This window comes from Canis lupus, chromosome 29, assembly GCF_011100685.1.
Source record: "Canis lupus familiaris isolate Mischka breed German Shepherd chromosome 29, alternate assembly UU_Cfam_GSD_1.0, whole genome shotgun sequence".
Classification (NCBI taxonomy): Eukaryota; Metazoa; Chordata; class Mammalia; order Carnivora; family Canidae; genus Canis; species Canis lupus.
The window spans coordinates 42185943-42206559 of NC_049250.1; the positions used below are offsets into that span (position 1 = coordinate 42185943).

The following is a 20617-nucleotide window of genomic DNA, read 5'->3' on the forward strand; positions in this document are numbered from 1 at the left end:
TTTTGCTATAGAGGGTGACAGACTCATCGACAGGTCCTGGGGATTGAGATGCGGACACTACAGGGACCGTAGTTCTTCCAACGTAGAGCCATAAAGGCTGATTTAAAAATTAAGTGTTAGGGGATCCCTGGGTGGCTCAGCAGTTTGGGGCCTACCTTCGGCCCCAGGTGCAATCCTGGAGTCTCAGGATCGAGTCCCACGTCGGGCTCCCGGCATGAAGCCTGCTTCTCCCTCTGCCTGTGTCTCTGCCTCTTTCCCTCTGTGTGTCTATCATAAATAAATAAATAAATAAATAAATAAATAAATAAATAAATAAATAAATAAATAAATAAACAAACAAACAAACAAATAAATCTTCAAAAAAAATTAAGTGTTAAAAGAAGACTTACGACCAATTACCCTGCTCCATCATCGTTCATCTCTTTCATGTGCACCCATATTTTTTATTCCTGTGCCCTAAATATATTTTATAATAATAACAGGTAACATGTATCAAGTGTTTTCTAAGTACTGGGTACTGCGCTAAGCACTGTGCTTGCATTTTTGTATTTAATCCAACAACCCAGTGAGATAAGGGCCGTTCCTGTTCCCATTTCACGAATGAGAAAACGGAGGCTCTGAGAGGTTACGTGATTTGTCTTCGGTCCCACGGCTGAAATTCAGGGCCAGGTCCGCGTGGCCCCGAAGCCAAAGAAACGATGCAGCTGGAGCGAGGCTTCGAGCGCACAGGTCTGCGCCTACCCCGTGTCCGCCTGGGGCCTGCTGCCCTGTCACATCCCGCTCGTCCGGAGGCCCAGGCGGTGTGGGATATTGCCCCTTTCAGACGTGGCCCCTCGTTAGCGGAGAGAAAAGCGGCGCAGTAGAGCTTCATATGGACTTTCAGAGCGTTATCGTTGACTACGTTGAACGTCCTCGCGGTCAGGAGCTCGTAACCTGTCACTAAACAGGGTGGCAACTATGTGCAAAGAATAAATCAGTGTATAAAAGCTTCGGGTGCAGCGCTGCACCATTCCTTGAGGATGAGAGGAAAAGTGCTGGTCTGTCCACACGGCCAGGACGCCCTGGACGTCCCTCGGGGCCTGCTCTCCTCTGCAGGCCGCCGCACAGCTGGGCCGCGGACGGAACTCACCCGCATGGAGGGACGGACGGTCTCTGATGCTGCAACGCTGCTCCAGGTGCTTCGGGCACCTCACCCTGACCGTCGGAGAGAACGCTGTGTCCCCCGGGGTGGCTGTCCGGTGCTGGGAGCTTGTCTCCACGGGCATAGACTCCCTCCGAGGAGCACTTGGGGAAGACTGGGAGACCCGGAAGTCCTCGCTCATCCAAACCTCCAAGGCCGCTAATCCAGGTGAAGAACACTGTCCTCTGAGCTGTTAGGACCGAGGATTGGGAGTGATGATTACAGCATGTGCGGTGGCCCCGCAGTGCCGTAGGGAGCCAGCGAGGCTCAGTGAAGCCGGCTCAGAGGTGGCTGGACGATGGGACCCACAGCACAGTCACCCTCACCTCCGTGGGCCTTGGTGCAAGGGCTGGGCCGAGGGTCAGAAAAGGGGCTTTTGGGGGTGAGCCTCCACCTGGAAGAAGAAAGAGAAGAGTTCCCTTTGCTCACATCTGCTCACAGAGGCTCCAGTTAGTATTCCAGAAGGTTCTCAGGCCAAGTGTGCATTCATTCCCCCTGAGGTTGTAAGCGGCTCTGTCCCAGGCCTACTCCTGGGAGGATGGAGCTGGATGACGGGACATCCCAGCGGGAAGCTGAGGACGGGGTAACAGGAGGGAGGACGGAGGAGGAAGGCAGCCTGGGCCAGGGGAGGAGTGGGGACGAGAGCATCTGTGAGGGGCTTGTCCTCAAGCCAGGAGGGTGGGCAGGTGGCCGGGTGGCCGAGCCGCGGGGCTCCAAGCACCCGGATGCCACCTCCGCTACCTGCCCCTAGCGCCCTGGGGCCCAGCCTGCGCGTAGGGCCGCCAGCAGCGGGTCTAAGCACCTGGTGCCAACGCGGAGACGCCACCGCACAGCCGTGAGGACTCAAAAAGAAAGAAGCTTGAAAGCTCACCTTTTAGCTCCATCTTCAATGTCTGGGCGAGGACTGAGGATCCTGGCTGAGGGCTTGCCCAGGGTCGTGAGGAGGCAGGAGAAAGTTGGACCCAGGCCGGACTCTGTCCCTCCTGGCAGCAGCTTGGCCCCGATCCCCGCGGGGGGACAGCCGTTGGCTGCGGACGAGAGGAGGGACCTGGAGCTGCAGCAGCACCGTGTGCCTGGGGCGCCCCACCCGGGGTGCTGGGCCCGGCCAGGACCTCCCGCCCCTCCGACCCCTTGAAATGCCCCCCACCCGGGCGTCAGGGCGCTGCTGCCTCTCGCAGGTGGGCGGGCTTGGCACGTTGCGGGGACAGGACCGTGCCGAGGCCCAGCCGCTTCGGCTTAAGTGACCAGCACATCTGGGACCTGGAAGGAGTCCAGCTGCACGTTACAGAAAAGTCTGCGGTGGAAACAGAGCCAAGCGACACACAGCTGGAAACCGTGGAGTTAGGAGTGAGGTGGAGACGCAATCCAAGAAGAGGGAGAGAAGAAACGGGAAGGGAGGGAGACGCGTCAACAGGGATTTCTGCGTCCAGGAGGCTCCGAGTTACAGTGGCTGGGAAACAGCCGTGGAGTAGGGCCGTTGAACAAGAGCAACCCTACAGAAACGACGGTTGGCACTAACTGACCCCGAAGCGGAGGCTGAGCAGGGCTGGGAGGCTCGGCCGCTGGACTCCGCAGCCTCGGATGGGTCTGTTGGGCCGCGTCCTCCCGTCTGAGTCTCTGCGTGGCCTCGTGGTGGGCCTGGCGGAGGGGCTCGGGCCGCCCTGGTGAGGGAAGACCTTGGGAAGCCTAGTGGGTTCCCAGGCCCCGGGGCAGCCCCGGCTGGACACGCCTGCTTCAGACATGCAGGGGATGAAAGGGGAGGCCAGGAATGGGGAGGAGGAGGGGGAGGAGGAGAGGGAGGAGGGGGAGGAAGGGAAGGAGGAGGAGGGGGAGGAAGGGGAGGGGGAGGAGGAGAGGGAGGAGGGAGAAGGGGAGGAAGGAGGGGGGAGGGGAAGGAGGAGGGAGAGGGGGAGGAGGGAAGGGGGAGGGAGAGGGGGAGGAAGGAAGGGGGAGGGGAAGGGGGAGGGAGACAAAGGGGAGGGGGAGGAGGGGGAGGAGGGGGATGTGCACAGACATCTCCCTTCCGGGAGCAGAGGCCCGGGCAGGTGACCCAGCAGCAGGAGCCAGCAGTGGCTGCGGGGGGAGCCCCCCTAACACCTGCACCCCCGGGCCGGAGGCCAAAGCTCCAGTGACATCACTGGGCAGAGGAGAGGACCTTGAAGTAAAGGGGAAATCAGGACAAAAAGAAGAGAGAGAGAAAAGACTGTTCTCCCTACTACTGTGACCTCCGGGGATAACAAACGCCCCAGATGGAGCGTCATGGAGCCGCGGGGACGCCGCCCTCTAGGCAGAGCCGAGTGAACGAGGTTCCCCGGCCTCCCGCGCCCCCAGCCTGGTCCTGGCGGGGAAGCAGGGACCCCGGGCTCGGTGTCGCCCCCTGAGCCTTGTCATTTGCAGTCAGGCCGACGACTGGCAGGACGGGCGCCCGGCGACTCTTGGCGGGCCGGGGATACCGAGCGCCGTGCACTCACAGGGATCCGAGGGGACAGGTGACTTTCTTGGGTCTCAGGGAAACACTGTGACTGGCAGCAACTCCGTTTGAAGACCTCTTACTGACTGGATCGCACGCGGGACTCGTCGCAGATGCCCAGTCCCAGGCCCGCGGTCCCACTGTCCAGCCGCCGCGGTACCACGGCGGCGATGCTGACGCCCGCGACCACCATGGCTCAGGGAACAGGGTTAGAAACAGGCACGATTCGGTTTCGAGCTATGCAAGGTGTTAAGAGCTTTGTTCGCTTAGTCAAGAAATGGTCATGGAGTCCTTTCTCAGGACCGCGCGTTAGGCCAGCAGCGGGCGAGGTCGTGGCAGGTGACACCCTGGCCCAGGTTCTGCAGCCAGGGGGGGAAATGCTGTGAATTCTGTTCAAAGTTAATTTCTCGGAGTACCAGTCAATTCTAGGAAGGAGAGGAGAAGGCTGCGCAGCACCGGACATGTCCCCTCCCCCAAAATAACCATAGTATTGAGAAAAATTCTTAATTTTGTGGCTTTTTTTTTTTTTAGATTTTTTAATTTATTCATGAGAGGGAGAGAGAGGCTCCATGCAGGGAGCCCAATGCAGGACTCGATCCCGGGACTCCAGCATCACAGCCTGGGCTGAAGGCAGGAGCTAAACGGCTGAGCCCCGCAGGGATCATTTCAAGCACATGGAAGCTGCATAAGCAGAGGTGAGAAGGAATTCTTTCTTGCAGCCTAAAATCTCCGGTAGAAAGACCCCAAACCTACATGGTATTTTGGAGACGACGGTGGCCTGGGGAGGTTGAATTCAGTGGAAGGCACGTGTCCTGGGAGCATCTCGTAATTCACGATCGGTCCGATTCCGTCCTGAGTGCCGACCGAGGGTTGGGGAGGGCGCCCTGCTGCTGCTGTGGAATTCTGTGGTTCCTGGCCCGGTTTTTGGCTTGGTTTGGGGATCTTCCCGCTCCCCGCAGGGAGTCGATCCATGGTTTTGAATCAGCAAGTCCCCCTGCCTCTGGCTTCCAGCCAGTCCTACCCGTGGGCAGCACCTGCGGGGAGGCAGGGACATGGAAAAGAGAGTTAGGGTACCGACTCCTGGGGGCCCACCTGCTGGGCCGCACTGCTCAGCGGGGTCCCCGGCTGAAGGCCCGAGGCCCCGAGGGCGGCCGTCCCCATTCTCCTGTCCCTGCAGGTCTCCCTGCACCCTGCCCACACCTCTGTAAACAGTCCTTTCATCCGTCTCAAGTGAGCCATCCATTTCCCACTGGGAACACGACAAATGAGGGGAATTTACATTATCCAAAATGTGGAACCTAAAGGGAGGCTTTGCTATTATTTTCATATTGCACGATCTCAAATTCGCATGAAAAAGTAACAAATCTCAAAAGATCCACAGGCCGGTCTGCATCAGTAGCAGGGTCGAGTCAAGGTTTATAGCAACCTGCCTTCGATATCCCTCTCGAGCTTGAACTATTATCCTTCACGACTTTGGGGACCTTCCTTTTCTGCTTTACTTTGAGCTTAAAAAGCGGATGTTGTGTTGTTCAGTAACAATCCCTCGCACCTCAGCTTCGTTAACTCCCTGGCGGAAGGATGAGCAGGATTAACGGGCAGCGCATCAAGGCTGTCATCCCTCTGCCTTTCAGTCACTGGAACTCCATTCCCAGGCAACGATGATCCCTGAAATATTCAGCAACGGGCACGTGACAGCCCTTCTTCTTCCACTGCGGCAACGCACGGGGTTTGATTTTTATTTGGCTTGATTTCATCATTTCAGCCCCTCTTGTTGGGTCGCCGATTCAGGACTAGGCAGTTTGGCTTCCACTACGGCTCAGCAAAGCCAAAGCCAACGGTTCAGCCGTGGGGCAAATGGGCGTCTGTCACCAAGAACCATACACATGGGCCGATTTATGGACACGACCCATCATTTCGGCATTTCTCACCTCCATCTGGAACTCCCTACTCATCCCACTCATTCCTACCCATTTCCACTGCATTGTTTGCAAGGGAATGCATCCTGGACGCATAGCAGGAAAGGGAAGCCAACAATCTCGTGAGATTCGTGTCCAAGGAATATGGATTTAAATCAAAAGGCAGGGACGGGCAGCGGCCCACCTCCTAAGGGGTGCGGGGCCCAGGATGAGAGCACTGCCTCTGGGTCACATCTGCATTCCCATCCTAGTTCCACCTCCTATTACTCGCATGACGTGGGCTAGTTGCTTAGTCTGACTCTTCCTTTGCTTCTCTGTGGATATTACTGATACCTAGCTCAGTGGCTATCCTGGAAATTAAGTGAAATAATGGCAGCGAAGCTCTTAGCCTCGGGTTTGCCCTGAGTCTGTTACCTACACAAACTCCGGCCGTCGCCTTACGCTTCAAGGCGACGCTCCCAAAGGGAGGTTGGTTTCGGTAATGAATATGTCAAGGGGAATAGAAGCCGTTGTTGCAGAAGAATATTCCGTCTTCCTGGATTTAGATAAAACAGATCAAAGAATCCCCCTCCCCACCTCGAAATGCTCATTGAAATCATTATCAACCCAAGAGTTAAGAAGGCAATTTAAGAGGCGTAATTGTGGAGACAGGTTTGCTTGGAAAATCAAGGAGGAACTGGACTGGTCGTCAACATATGTGTTTGTCCTTTTGTCTAAACAGGAGCAGAGAGAAAGACCAATGAAAGCAGATGGGCGGCTTGAGCAAGAGGGAAAGGAAGGTCTCCTTAGGGACACAACTGGGGTTTTAGACACAAGGTAGTGGGTTTAAAGGGAATAAGACACGCCCAGACCTAGGCGCTCGCAAAGAGAAGATTAGGAGGAAGAGCCAGCCCTCCCCGCGCCTGCTCAGGGATCCCGGGTTTGGAAAGCATCGCGAGCCGTCCTCTTCCAACTCTCGGAAGAGAGTCCCTGGTAAGAGCGACCGGACACACGACGGGCAGGAGGTGGTGGCCCATCCGCCGGGGGGTGACGGCGATTGTGGACGTACTGAGACGGGAAGGTCCGTGGGTGAATTAGCGGGTGGGTTTGTGGGTGGAACCATCCTTGTGGGTAAAGATGCAGATAATGGCCCGTGACGGGAAAGAACGTGGCCAGGAAACCCATGGAAAGACCCAATGGAGAGGAGGCCTCTTACAAAGAAGCAAAGCGGGACCAAAACACAGATGAGGTGCAGGCCTCGGGCTGTGGGTCTGATGGAGCTGCGCCTCCCGGGTTGGACTGCGCCGCTCCCGGAACCAGTGAGGTGGGGTGAAGCGAGTGAAGACGGAAAACTTCTTCTAGAACAGGGCAGGCCGGCAAGAGCCTCATCTCTGACTTCCCAGGCCTCAGCGTGGGGAGCTCCCAAGGCAGGGTCCGAAGGGGTGTAGTAGAAAAGCAGTCCCAAAATGTCTGAGTTTCAGTCGATTCCCCGGGAGAGAAATACACGTCGGATGGGGCGTGGTGCCTGGGGCCTGACGAGGAGGAGGAATGCTGCGACGTCCACCGCTCGGGGGGCAAGGGCCCGGCCGCTCGCCCTTCCAGAAGAGAAGAGGTGACCCTTTCGGTGTTGTCTAGTCCTTCCTTAGACTTACTCAACCAGGGGAATTCGGGTTGGATGAATTCACTTGAAGACCCAGAAGGAGAGGCCTTGAGGGAACCGCCCCTCCCCGGCCTGCTGCTGCCCCTCCTCCTGTCCCTGGGCCCTGCGCACCCCGCTGCGTGCCCCCTCCCTGCCGCCCCTCTGCACCCGGCCCTCCGGGCGCTCTGCAGGACCTGAGCCACGCGCGGCAGCTCGACACTTGGAACACAGCCCTTCTGCGCTGCCATTTGCTGTCAGATTAAAACACACACTGGATTTTGAAGACTCGGCATGAGAATGAAAGTAAAATATCTCACTAATCATTTTTATTCCGATTACCCGTTCAGACGATAATCTCTAATATGTTGGGTTAAATACATCAAAATCAACTCTACCTGTTGCTTCTATGTCTTCCAATGGGACTACTAGAAATTTCCAAATGACAGAGGTGGTTGACATTACGTCTCTAGTACAAGTGCCCTGGGTCCCAGGCATCCCGCTCCCTCCTCTGCCTCAGGTGCCCCTCGGCACCCGGATCAACCCGACTTTCCTTCTTCGGAACAAGCACGTCTCAACCAAGTGCTCCAGTGTTCTTAGCCAAAGACTTGTTTGATGAGTGAACCGTCCTCTTACGGTGCCAGGGGTTGACCACGTGTAGGCCCGGCTCTCCACTCGTGCTCATGAGACGCCTGCCATGTGTAGAGATTGTGCTTAAGCCAAGCAGGTGTCCTGGGAAGCGTAAGGCAGCTCTGCCGTCCAGCCGCTAACAACCGAGGTGGGCATCACCCCTCGATCAGAATAATCCGCAATGTTGGCGTATCTCCGTACTTTCCCAGGGAGACGGATCGCACAGCAATTCTAGGCCCAACGGCAGAATGGCGGGCCCTGCATCGTGATCACAGCGGGATTTTCATGGAGGCTTCCGACGCCTACTGCTTACGTCCATGTGCTTCTGACCCACCGCATTATCAAGCCCTTGAAGACTTTTTTTGTTTTTCCCCTCCCTGGCAAGAAATACAGGACATACTTTTCTTTGGCGTAGGTGGCGCCGCGAAGGGAGGTAAATGACTTGAGCCAACTTACAGCATTTAAAACAAAATGTCGAGACACCTTCTGCTTGTTTGCTTCTGTTTAAAGAGGGAGAAATCTGGGGGGCTCTTCTTCTCCTGGGCCATCCCGCAACCTCTTCTCCATTTCTTCCCGCAGGAAAAAACAGCAAAACCAATTAAACGGGACGGAGGCTGGAGGGAGGAGGTACTCCTGGGGAAGTGGCTCTTCTTTCATTGAGGAAGCCAATCATGGTGGTGGAAGAAGCCAACGATAACTTCACTTATAAATTGCACACCCTGGCCACGTGGTTCTTAGCACAGATTAGGGACGGGGTTTAGTTTCGATTCTCTTTCTTCTGAATTTGATCATTTTGAAAGAGGAACGTCTTTCCCGAAGCATTCCGTATCTGCAGCCCAGACGTTTCTGCTCATTCTGCGTACAGAGTGGCCTTTTGGACACAAATGCCCCCAAGAGATCGCAATAGACTGAAAATGGCCATGTTTATCCCAAAATGTTTATTTCCTCCGTCCTTCTATAGACACTATAGTCCATTTCCTTTCCTACCGTTTTTTTTTTTTTTATCTCAAAGAAAGCAAGTTTTATCATTTGAAAGTATCTCGTGCCGTAAAAGCAGATCAATATTAAAACAAGGGCATAATCATACAGATCAGTCTCAGGCAACAGATGCGGGATTTAGGGTAGAGAAAAATGAGACCTTTGCCACCACCGTGATCAACTGCAAAGAACAAAGGAAGCAGAGCCCAGCTTCAGGGCGGGGACCTCCCCGCGGGCTCTGTGCCCTGGGCCCGGGCTCCCTCCGTCCGCAGGCGGGAAGGGCTTGACTCTCTGCCTTCAGCCGCCAGAGTGAAGTGTGAGTCCCCGGCTCTGATTATGGTAAATCGTGGGTGTATTTTCCACGTCAGCTGTGGCTCCACCCCCACCGTCACATGCCCCCTTGTATTCACGGACACACTCTCCCCTCTGCCCAACGCCCTTCTCCTGCCAGCACCACCACCCTTCCCCCGCAGCTGCTCCTGCCAGCCGCATGCCCCCACCTCCCTACTCCAGCGGGAGCCCCTCTGAGGACACTTCCCCGACCAGCCTCCCAGCCACCTGCACCGGGCCCCCCTCACGTCCTTTGCACAGATCCCACCTTGGCACTTGCTCGTTTGTTTATTATTTGCCTGTAGGTCTGCCTCCTCCCTGGATGGTAAACCCTTGAGATAAGAAACTGGATCTTACTTAAAATGGTACCTATAGGGCCTAGCACAGAGCTAGCAATGCTCAGCCTGTGTTTTTTTGAATGAACACATGCCCTTATGGGCTCAGGGTGATGATGGGAACCGAGGATGATTGGACAAAACCCCTTCCTTACGGAGTCCAGAGTATCAAAAAGGTGCACACACCTGGCTTCACGATGGAGCGCGTGATGGTTAAGCTCTAGACCGGGAGGGGCAGCTCTGCGGCATTGCAGAGCCAGGAGCCCATCTGGAATACCAGCCCCAGCACAATGTGAACGCCCATCCCTTCATCCCGTAGGTGGTCGTGGTGGGCTGATGCCGATGTAGGGGCTGCAGGCACATCAGATAATTAAAGTCTGGAGCACCTGGGTGGCTCAGTTGGGCAAGCATCTGAGTCTTGATCTCAGCTCACTTCTTGATCTCGGGGTCGGGAGTTCAACGCTGGGTGTGGAGCCTACTTTAAAAAAAAAAAAAAAAACAGGGATCCCTGGGTGGTGCAGCGGTTTGGCCCCTGCCTTTGGCCCAGGGCGGGATCCTGGAGACCCGGGATCGAATCCCACGTCGGGCTCCCGGTGCAAGGAGCCTGCTTCTCCCTCTGCCTGTGTCTCTGCCTCTCTCTCTCTCTCTCTGTAAGACTATCATAAATAAATAAAAATTTAAAAAAAACAGACAAAATTTGATGCCCTCATGAAACAGGAGACAGACCAACAAGTTCAAACAACCCCGAAGAAAGCAAGAGATGCCACCGAAGGCCGAGCACGCGGGCAGGTAGTGTGGTGGGGACGCTCGCACGCCGGAGAACAGTCGTCGGGCAGATCATCACGCAGACGAGCTCCTCGGCCCTTGAGACCCAACGAGAAAGACTGGAATGAGACGAGTCTCCCTCAACCTCCTCGACTCCTCCAAAGCACACACCCTCCTCACGCTTGGGGCCTCTTCTCCCTCCACCCACCCAGGCCTTCAGGGTGCGGCCCGGCCTCCTCCTCCCTGGGGAGGCAGCATCTCCGAGCCGCTGCTCCTGCTTCCCAGTGTCCTCGTCCTCGGGAGAGGCCGTCTCTAATGTGATGCACCATAGAATCACTGGGGACGCTGATGCCTGCCCCCCCAAGCCCAGGCCCCGGCCGGCACAGCCACACACCCATTAAACCACATTCCCGGGGACTGAGACCTGCAGACTGGCACAGCCAGGTTGAGAGCTCACAACTCACACGGGTCCCCGCACCGTCGCCTTCCATGTCCCCGGCCACAGCACAAGCCCCGGCCTACCGTCCCCTCCCCCCGGGAGTGCGTTCCATTCCCTAAGACCCCCTGGGTTTTCTCAGGGACCATCTCACTTGGCATTTCTCCAGATCCTGACACTCTTGCCCCTTCTCTTCTCTTGAAGCGACCTTCCCCCGGCTTCCAGTGTCCCATCGTCACCCCCGTGCTCTGGTTGGTGCCTCTTTGACTCCTTTGTCCCACTTTCCTTACCTTTTCCTCCTTTTTGCTTCTACGGTGCGGGTGTTTCCAAAGAAGCATCTCAGCTCAGTCTGCGCACCATGCGCCCACCACGAGGCTCGGCGGCATCCCTCTGCTGAGGACCCCCGATCTGTCCAGGCGAGACCCCTCCCCAGAGCACACGGTCTCGGCTCTGCCTGCCTAGACGCCCACCAGTTGGCCTTTCCCCCCCCGGGTCGCCCCCGCCCACGTTTACCCCGGCCCGGTCTGCAGCCGGCTCTGCAGCCCCTGCCCCCGCCACCCCGTCTCTCATCTGGACTATCCCACGCATCCTGTTTCGTCCCAAACCCCCTAACCTGTACCTCGCTATAAAACACAAATCCAAGAGCCACCCCGGGCGCCCCAGATTGTGTCGGGACACAATGCGGTTTGGCTGGTGGCCCACGAGGTCCCGCATCCCCCCCCCCCCCCCCCCCCCCCCCCCCCCCCCCCCCCCCCCCCCCCCCGTCTTGCCGCAGCCCTACTGAAGCGCTCGTGCTTCCTCAGATGAGGCCCGGCTGGAGGCCCAGAGTCCCTCCCAGACCCACCTCTTTGTCTGGTGACGTCTCTTGCATTCTTCTCAGGACTCCACTCAGAACCCGCTTCAGGAAGCCTCTCGTACCAGTCAGGATGCTTTCAGCTTCAAGCTAGAGATTCAAGACGGTAAGACGCAGGCTTGGAATCCTCCTGGCAGGCCATGCACCGCAGGCAGCCCCCGAGCAAGTTAACTCAGCAGCTTGCCCATGTCCGCGCCGTCGGCGGCCTCCTCCGTGCCTCGGCTTTCCCCACGTGGTCTCACACCGCAGGCCTCGACTCGGAACATCAGATCCACACGAAACCACATCCAAAGGCAGAAAGAAATAACAGCTTCCCCCTGCCCCCCACCCCAGGACATCTTTTATCAGAGAGGGAAATCCCTCCCAGCAGACTCTCCCGCTGGGCCCATTAGGGGGGTCTAGGCTCCTCGCTCCCCCTGGAGAAATCCTTGGCAAAGGAGAAGCATTGCTATGGTTTCCGTGTGACTGGGGGACGGGGGAGCCCCTCTTCTTTGAATACATTCTTCCTCTTCTTAAGCAAGTTCCCATCAACAAGGATGAGCGGGGACATGGCCGAGGGATAGGCTGTCAACGGCGTCAGCCATGCGCTCTCTCCTCGCGTCCCTCCTCGCCACGGCCTCACCCCTGTGCCCAGCGCCTTCGAGTACTCGGCCTTTGGGCTTTCCCAGCTGTCCCGTAGTGCTGGTTCACCTACCGGCCCCTACACCCGCCTCCGTGCGGCTTATTCCTCTCTGAGTCTGCAGCACGCAGCAAGGCCGAGCGCAGAGCGCCAGTGAAAGCTATTGCTTGAGTGTTTCAGTGGTTGAATTAGTGGCATGTTCTAGAACTGTGCTTGTGTCAATGCTAGTAATTTGACCCATCTGTGGAGCAATGGTTTGCCCATATGAAGAGACTTACACGTGACCGCACAGTTTGTACCTTTAGCTGCATGTAATTTTTTTTTTTTTTTTTGGTTTTGTGACTTAGTCCTCTGCAGCATCAACCAAATGACTACTTTCTTCCTTAAATAGAGTTGATGTTTCTGGATCTCCAAAGGACCATACTGGTGTTGAGCCGTTTTCTTTTTTTTTTTTTTTTCCCTCTTGCGCCATTAAGCGTCTGCCAAGCCAGCATAGATCAACACCATCTATTGGCGTCCCAGCCTCAGAGCGGAACTCCAGAGGCAGGGCTTCCTCTTCTGGGTCAAGGTGACCCGTAACTTGCATCTTCTTCGTGCTAACCCTCGGTCCGCACAGCTGCAGCATCTCTGTGACGTGGTCAGCGGCTTCTCGCCCTGTGCCTTAGCAAATATTTATTGAGGGGATTAGTGAATGAATCATCTGACTCGCGTGTAATCTTCAAAAACAGCCATAGCAGACAAGAGTCTTATTTAAGAGGTGTCTGCCTCAGCTCAAACAGCTTTAAGAATCACCAAATTAGCAGCTTTTATCCACGTTGACACTCCGTTCTCAAACTAATTACCTGCTTATGCAACTGACCTTATGAAGGGCTGTTGACACCTCCTTAAGTTGTCTTTGGAAATCAGAATTGAACCCAAAAACAATTATGATCTTGCCAGGTTCAAAAACTGCCATTTTGACATGGCCAGAATCTCCCCATTGAATTCAGAAATCGGATTCAAACCCTAAAGTCGGGAAAAGAAGGGATGCGAATCAAACCAGCAGAGGAATAATGAACAGAAACAGCCATTGGTTAACTTAGGCACGGAAATAAGAATAGAAGTGTCCACGGAAGCACACACCGCCACTATTCTATCATAGAATGAACGTTAGCTGGTTGATGGAAATTTTGCTTTTGACGTTTATATGGACAATGGTTCCTTAGCAAAAAGAACTGCAGAGCACTGTCACGCCAATGTCCCATGTGACAATAAGCATCATCCCTTCAGCAGAAGTCACCGCTAGCGTCCTAGACCGTCCCTTCAGAGCAATCAGACATCAAACAGGGTATCCTATTAGACGTTAGGGTCCATGAAAGCAAAGTCATGGCATCATGGTGTCACGGCCCAGACTGCCAGGCAGGGGTACCTTCCGTCACGGGGCCCACGGGCAGGACTTGTCGGAGGATCACAGAGACCACGATGGCAACGTAACCAGAGGCCCGGTAACTCCTGCTGGAATGGAGCAGCGTCCTCACGACAACATGCTCAGGCACAGCCTCCAAACTTCAGCAGTCAGAAATGGGGCTCCTTGGGCCCAGGATTCGGCCTGGGAACGAAGGAACAGAGCTCCCAGCAAACGTGGCCCTGTCACAACAAACCAAGGGCCGATCCTGGCTCACCGGGCCATAAATTCCTGGGGAGCAGGAACAGCTCGGTGGTGACAATATTATTCATAAATAATATTCAGGTTTGGGCTGACTATGCAATGCACATTCATAAAATCATCAAGTGAAGGTGAGCTTTAGAATCTGTTTAATCCAAAACTCCTCATTTCACTAAAGAGAAATCAAATTGGTTTTGTTTTGTTTAAAGACTTTATTTATTTATTCATGAGACACAGAGAGAGGCAGAGACACAGCAGAGGGAGAAGCAGGCTCCAGGCAGGGAGCCCGACGTGGGACTCGATCCCAGGACCTCAGGTCACGACCTGAGCCTAAGGCAGATGCTCAACTGCTGAGCCCCCCAGGCGTCCTGAAGAAATCAAGTTTTAAAGATGGGAAGGGCAAGACCCTTCCCACACAGTTTTGGACTCCATATGCTCTGATTAACTCTTCATACAATAACAATTGTGTAATCTTTTCTAAAGAGAAAAAAAAATTCAGCGTTTTAGCAAAAAATATTTTTTCTCAATTATTTATTAATGGTATAGAAAAGTTACTTTCAGCTTCATAAGTTATTGTATTGAGCTGCATGCTTGTGCAATGAATTACTCTTATGCTGCACAGTGAATCAGAGACGAATCTGGGTCGGGCTTTTGTTCAGGGAAACACGTCTCGTCGGGCTGCTGCTTGCATGCTGTTTCCTCTGCAACCAGCAGGCTTCCTCAGAACCGGATAGATCAGATGCACAAAAGCACAATCTGATATGCGTGCAGAAAACACAACTTCACATTCAGGATGGGCTCAGCATTTGTAGGACACGCAGGAATTCAGGCTAAATTCTATTTTTTGAGGCTTTCCGTCATAATATGAAAGACTGTAAGGGCTGTTTATCCGTGTCCACGCTACCTTCCCAAGTACGTTTCTGACAGCAGAGAACTTCCCTTCTGACGAAGATGATTAGCACAGAATTCTCCAACTACAGTTTTATCCATCCGTGATTCAAAGAATGCTTCGCAGCCTTGCACTGGGTACGCTTGGAGCCTTGCGTCTCTTGAGCTCCTCCTAGTTCCAGAGTGGGAGCTGGGGCCTCGTGCAGAACGTCAGCGCCTCCGGCCCCCACCCCGTGTCACTTCACTGCGTCAGCACAGTGAGTGGGAGACTTCCAGGAAGTCCTTTGCAGGGGGGGGAGCTAACACCAGCCCAACTATAGGTTCAGGGGGCTGGAAACCACGTACATCCCACTAAACCACGCTCGGATACGTCCTCGTTAACCTCTGTCCTGTCAGCGGGATCCCACGGAGTTCACAGCTGTGATGAAGTCACCTGACCCAAGACGACAGGCAAAAGACAGTGGTCTTAATTTATTGTGGTTAAAACACTATTTAAAATATTTTTACAAACACAGTCATGGGAACATAGAGCTGGTGACCCCATGAGGGGCCCTTGAAGCTTTATGACCTTCGCGCTCCTTGTGACCTCTGTATCCTCCTGGAAGAGGCATAGTGAATCATAGTAATTAACTTTCTAATGTTAGAACTTCACATTTTGTGGATAATTACAGCTTATTCATGATATATTATTAAATTTCACATTGCTGAGTTAAGTCTGCTAATATTTTTGTGTAGAATGTATCTGTGTTCATAAATGACACTGTATTAATTTGCATTTCTTGTACCATCCTTGCCAAGTTTGGTATTAAGACAGGTTACATTCGCATGTTCTGGAATAATTTTTATAAAATTGACCTTTTTGTTCCTTGAATGTTTGATATCACTTAGCAAAACTGCCTGGAGCTGGATTATTTTTTTTTTTGTGGGGATATTTCCTGTTATTTGACTATTTTTATTGATTATGGAACTATTTACATTTTCTATTTCCTCTTGAATCAGTTTTGGGGTTTTATATTTTTCTAGGATTTTTCAATTTTGTCTAATTTTTTTTTCAATTCATTGGCATTAAGTTGTTCAAAAGATGGTATTTTCTTTTTAATATATCCAGTTATGTTTTTTACATTTTTACATTATACGATTTTTACATTTACGTTAGAAAGTCAGTTACTATCGTTAACTTGTGCCTCCTCTTTCTCTCTCTCTCTTTTTAAAGATTTTACTTATTTATTCATGAGAGACACAGAGAGAGAGAGGCCGAGACCCAGGCAGAGGGAGAAGCAGGATCCACGCAGGGAGCCCGACGTGGGACTCGATCCCGGGACTCCAGGATCACGCCCTCCTCTCTCTCTCTTTTATTAATCTTGCAGAGAATGTCAATTTTATTAGTCTTAAAAACAAAACTTTTGCTTTGTGGATCTTCTTGATTATGTGTTCATTTCCTGCGTTAATCTTTGTTGTTTCCTTCTACTTTCTTTGAGTTTATTTCACTCCTCTTTTTTAACTTCTTAAGAAGAATACTTAATTCACTAATGTTCTACCATAATTATTATCTGACTATCCTCCAGATGACAAAGGCATAAGAATTAGAAATAAAGGTATCCTGACAATATGATCATGTAGAAAATACAAAAGAATGTACCTATCAATTATTAAGTGACTAAGTGGATTTAGTCTGATTGTTAGATAAATATGCCAAGATCAATCTAAAAAAACAAATTATATTTCCAAATACTTGAAAGAAATGATTAGAAAATGTATTCTTTTTAAAAATATGATTCCTGTGCTTGCTTCGGCAGCACATATACTAAAATTGAACGATACAGAGAAGATTAAGCATGGCCCCTGCGCAAGGATGACATGTAAAAATATGATTCCTAAACTAGTTTCAAAATCCTCCAATATCTGTAAATGTAACAAATATGCACAAAGCATTACTGATGAGAAATTTTAAAGACCTAAGCAAAGTAAAGAACTCTTACCCACTGATCAGGGTTACCCGCTTATGTTTATACCACTGTGGGTGGAAAATAAACTTGTACTAAGGCGATGAAATTCAGAGATTTATTTGTTATAAGTATTTTGGCTAAAAATGCATGCCAGTGTGACATGACTTTCTCAATTCAAAGAGTTTTAATTAAAAATCATCCTCTCTTTCTTCAGCCTTAACTCTGCTCTTTTCAGAAGCCGAGGGGCTTTCCCGTCTGCTAGGCCTCAGGGATAGCTTGGATTAAATTGGCCCCAAGACCACTTTCAAGTCTAAGGCAGGGAGCCCTGGCAAGAACACCCCTTTCATCGTCTCTCTGTCCTGATTCTCTAAAGCAGTTTTATTAAGGGGCAGAATGTCAAAGATAAATCTGCGACGCTTGCCCATCGGTGCTTCTTAGAATATCTACTCTAACCTCAGCTTCTGGTGAGTGGTCCTTCCCCTCCCCCAGCAAGTGAGCAAGTACCCAAATCTAGTTGATTTATTGGTTTGTCAGGGACAAGTCAGATCCTGGGGCTGGAAGATCAGCGAGATCTGTTTTTAACCACATTCAGGCTGATAAGTAAACAGGGAAACCAATCTTTAATGAAGCCAGAGAGTGGTGCTCCTAACCAGAGAGAGCACTTGGAGTGGGGGAGTGTGAGGCCTGGCTATCTTTCCCAGAACGGAGTCCCATGAGACCCTTCCGGGCTTCTAATGAATTCCTTCTTGTTTATGCTAATTTGGATCGGCTTCTGTTGTTTGTAATAAATAGATGGAGACAGAGTGTTGTGACAGTAGTCAGCCAGGAGTCTGAAGAAGACATGGGGCCTGTCTTCTCTCAGTTATCCTTCTGTCAAAGTGTAATTCCCAAAATATTAAAAACCTGATTTTCATATAGATAAGTAAGCACATGTCAGAGTTTTATTTAGTTCATTAATGAGGGAACCAGGAAGATGGCAATGCTGGATCAGAAGAGAAAATGAGAAAATAGGACTTCTGTCGTCAGTGGGGGAAGCAAGGAGAGCTGAGGTAAGATTCCAAAATCAGATGCAAAACTGGTTTATAGCCAAGAAGGCAGTAAAACCATAATATTTAGGGTTGTCCTTTCTATCTGGGCAGGAAATAAAATCGTCACCATCTTACTAGTATTGTACAAGGTCTGAGCCCAAATCAACGGTACAAACTATGTTGCATTCCCATAGAGAGTGAGAGGACCCTTGGGCAAACTGCTCCGATCAGTGCTTCCCAGACTATATGAAAAGACAGACTTCTGGGCCCTGCTCCTAGAAATTTTGATTTAGTAGGTCTTGGGCTTGGCCTGAGAATTCGCATTTTAGCAAGTTCCCAGGTGACATTGCTAGTCAGCAAACTACATTTTAAGTAGCATGACTAGATGACATCAAAAGGTCATGAAATAACCCTTTTGCTTATTACTGAGGTTTGACTAGGTTTTCTCAAACCTCCACCCTGTGTTCCCAAGAGAGCTAAACCTCTGGATGAAGAAAAGCAAAGCGAGGCAGACAGTTCTGAGTCCAAAACTGAGTGTAGGACTGAGATGAGCACAGTGAGGTCATAGAGGGGAGTCGTGTTTCCCTGCGCTAGGTAGGTCTCAGTAGCACAGACCCGCAGGGCAGGCACTTGCAAACCCCCCCCCCCCCCCAGCTCCCATCTGCACCTTTGGTTTTATTGCAACACAAGGAAAAGCTTATTCAAGCCACACCAGCCAGTGACAAAGAAGAAGAATCTAAAGAAAGAGGCAGAAAGCAAATTCCTTTTAAAATCAGGAACTCTGCTGGCCTCGGCTGCCTTCCCAGGAGGTCTCAGCAGGAGGTCTCAGTAGCACTAAAAGGAAGTGCTAGAGGAGAGAAGACAGTCGCCTTCTCCCGAGGCAGCAGTCCTGAGTTCACTGCAACAGCCCCTTCTTACCTCGCTGGCTCCAGGAGATCAGGTTGCCAGAGAAATCACAGGGCACTTGACTACATTTGAATTTCAAATAAATAACAATTTTTAATGTAAGTATGTCTCAGATATTTCACGGGACATATTTATACTCCAAAAAAAAAAAAACACACATTTTTAAAATCTGATTTAACTGGGTATTTATTTGCTGTATTTGGTGTATTGGTATTTTTTTTAAATTTTTATTTATTTATGATAGTCACACAGAGAGAGAGAGAGAGGCAGAGACCCAGGCAGAGACCCAGGCAGAGGGAGAAGCAGGCTCCATGCAGGGAGCCCGACGCGGGACTCGATCCCAGGACCCCGGGGTCACACCCTGGGCCGAGGGCAGACAATCTACCACGGAGCCACTCAGGCGCCCAAATTATTACATTTTTGCTGAACTAGGCCCTAGTTGCACAGCAGTGTCACTCGGCAACTTTTTCAAAGATGACGTTTGTTTAGAAAAACTGGCGTATTTCACTGATGCTCCCTGTATTCCCACAAAGCACTTTTGAAACCGCGGAGGCTTGTCAGCAGGACGCCCCACACCCAGGGGTGCCAAAGGTCTCCTCGGCCCTGGAGGCCACTGCGAGCGGTCGCCATACCTGGCGAATACACCCGCTGCCTAGGGCGTCAAGGAGAGCGTCCCCGTGAAACTGCCCGGTGCGACAGGGCGGGGGACGCTACGCCCCTCCCGCCTCAAACTTTTCACATTTAACTTCCTAAAAGGGAAATCGGAGCCTTAAAGGAAAATACCCGGACGACAAATCCACTCCGTCTTCCAAACCCCGATTCGGTGATTGAGCCCGGCCCGGCGGGTCCGCAGGATGAGCCGTTCACACGGAGGGAGGAGTTGTGGACCCCGGGGTGCTCGACCCTTGTGCGGCGGTCGGACTCCGTGAGAACGTCTTGGGTCGAGTATGAAAGCGCGTCCCCAATGTCCTCCCCACAGTCATGTCTGCGCGACCTAGATTTCAGCCGCGACCCCAGGCGGACCGTCCACCTGTACGTGCGGGTCGGACCCACGCGTGTCCCCCGGTGGCTTTAGGATCCCCAGGCAAGCGCAGCCGACTCATCCCACCATCTCCAGCTGAAATTATGATTCTTACTGTTCAGAGCTGTTTCAGCGTTGCCCTGGGGGACGAACCTCAAAGACCCTACGGGGTAGTGCACTTTACCTACAAAGCAAGGACGGGATGTTCCGTGGGATGGCTTGTGTGCGTGGTGCAGGCAGCACCGGGTGGAATGAGAGTGCCTGTGCCTACCTGGGGGATGAGTCATGCCCTCAGGCCTCCCCGAACCCTCCAGGAGAGCGAGAAGGTCGCCACCTTCACACAGGCTGGGGCAGAGGGGGGGGGGGGGGGGGGGGGGGGGGGGGCAGGCTGCGCAGCCGGGGGCGGCGTTCAAGGCCGCAGCACGGAGCCAGCAGCTTGGAACTGCAACAGCATCATCGTGCCCTGAAGCTTCCCGCCACCCGGCCTGTGCCTGCCACCTGCCCCGTTCCCGCCACCTGCCCCGTTCCTGCCACCAGGCCCGTTCCCGCCACCCAGGCCCCCGGCGGGCGCTGCTCCTCACTTCCCTTTGTGATCCCGTCTCCTCACCGTCCCCCCAACCCACCGCCGCAGGTGCACCCGGGAACTCCACACGCACTTGCACTTCGCTCCAGGAAAGTGCATCCCCAGCTCTCCTCACCACACCCCTGCCCCCCAGCAGTCCCGAACCACTCAGGTTCTCAGCTCAGCGAGCACAGGCCGCTTCCCTCCAGCAGACCTCTGCACCTTCACATCCTCAGGCTCCAAACCCGTGGGTCCATCCCCCCTTCGGTCAACCTGGGGAGTCGGGTCCTTGAACAAATCTTGAGGCCACTGTGCCTTATCCTCAGGCCCTCTTGGCTCATCCTTGCCCTCGCAGCCTTGCCTCTCTCTCTTCTCCCCCCAGGCCCTCCCGCGATGTCACCCGTAACCCTCAGTGTCCTGCAAAGGGCCTGCCCGTGAGAAACCCCCCTCCACGCACCCCGGGACGCTCTGCCCGCAGCCGCTCCCCCCGACCT

General features: G+C 52.9%; 1 long non-coding RNA gene and 1 other non-coding gene across 6 annotated transcripts in view; both read left to right on the top strand.

Annotated features, from left to right (window-relative positions):
• LOC119866762 overlaps positions 1 to 18840 on the top strand; it is a 30939-nt gene extending 12099 nt beyond the window's left edge. Inside the window, exons 3-4 of one of the 5 annotated variants that reach the window (XR_005381291.1) lie at positions 4182 to 4345; positions 18785 to 18840. This is a non-coding gene — a long non-coding RNA (uncharacterized LOC119866762). The other 4 variants (XR_005381287.1, XR_005381289.1, XR_005381290.1 and 1 more) reach the window with 4 other exon arrangements.
• Positions 16441 to 16547, top strand: LOC119866795. Its single transcript, XR_005381306.1, has one exon. It is a non-coding gene; the product is annotated as a U6 spliceosomal RNA (small nuclear RNA).
• Positions 18841 to 20617: the final 1777 nt, after the last annotated feature.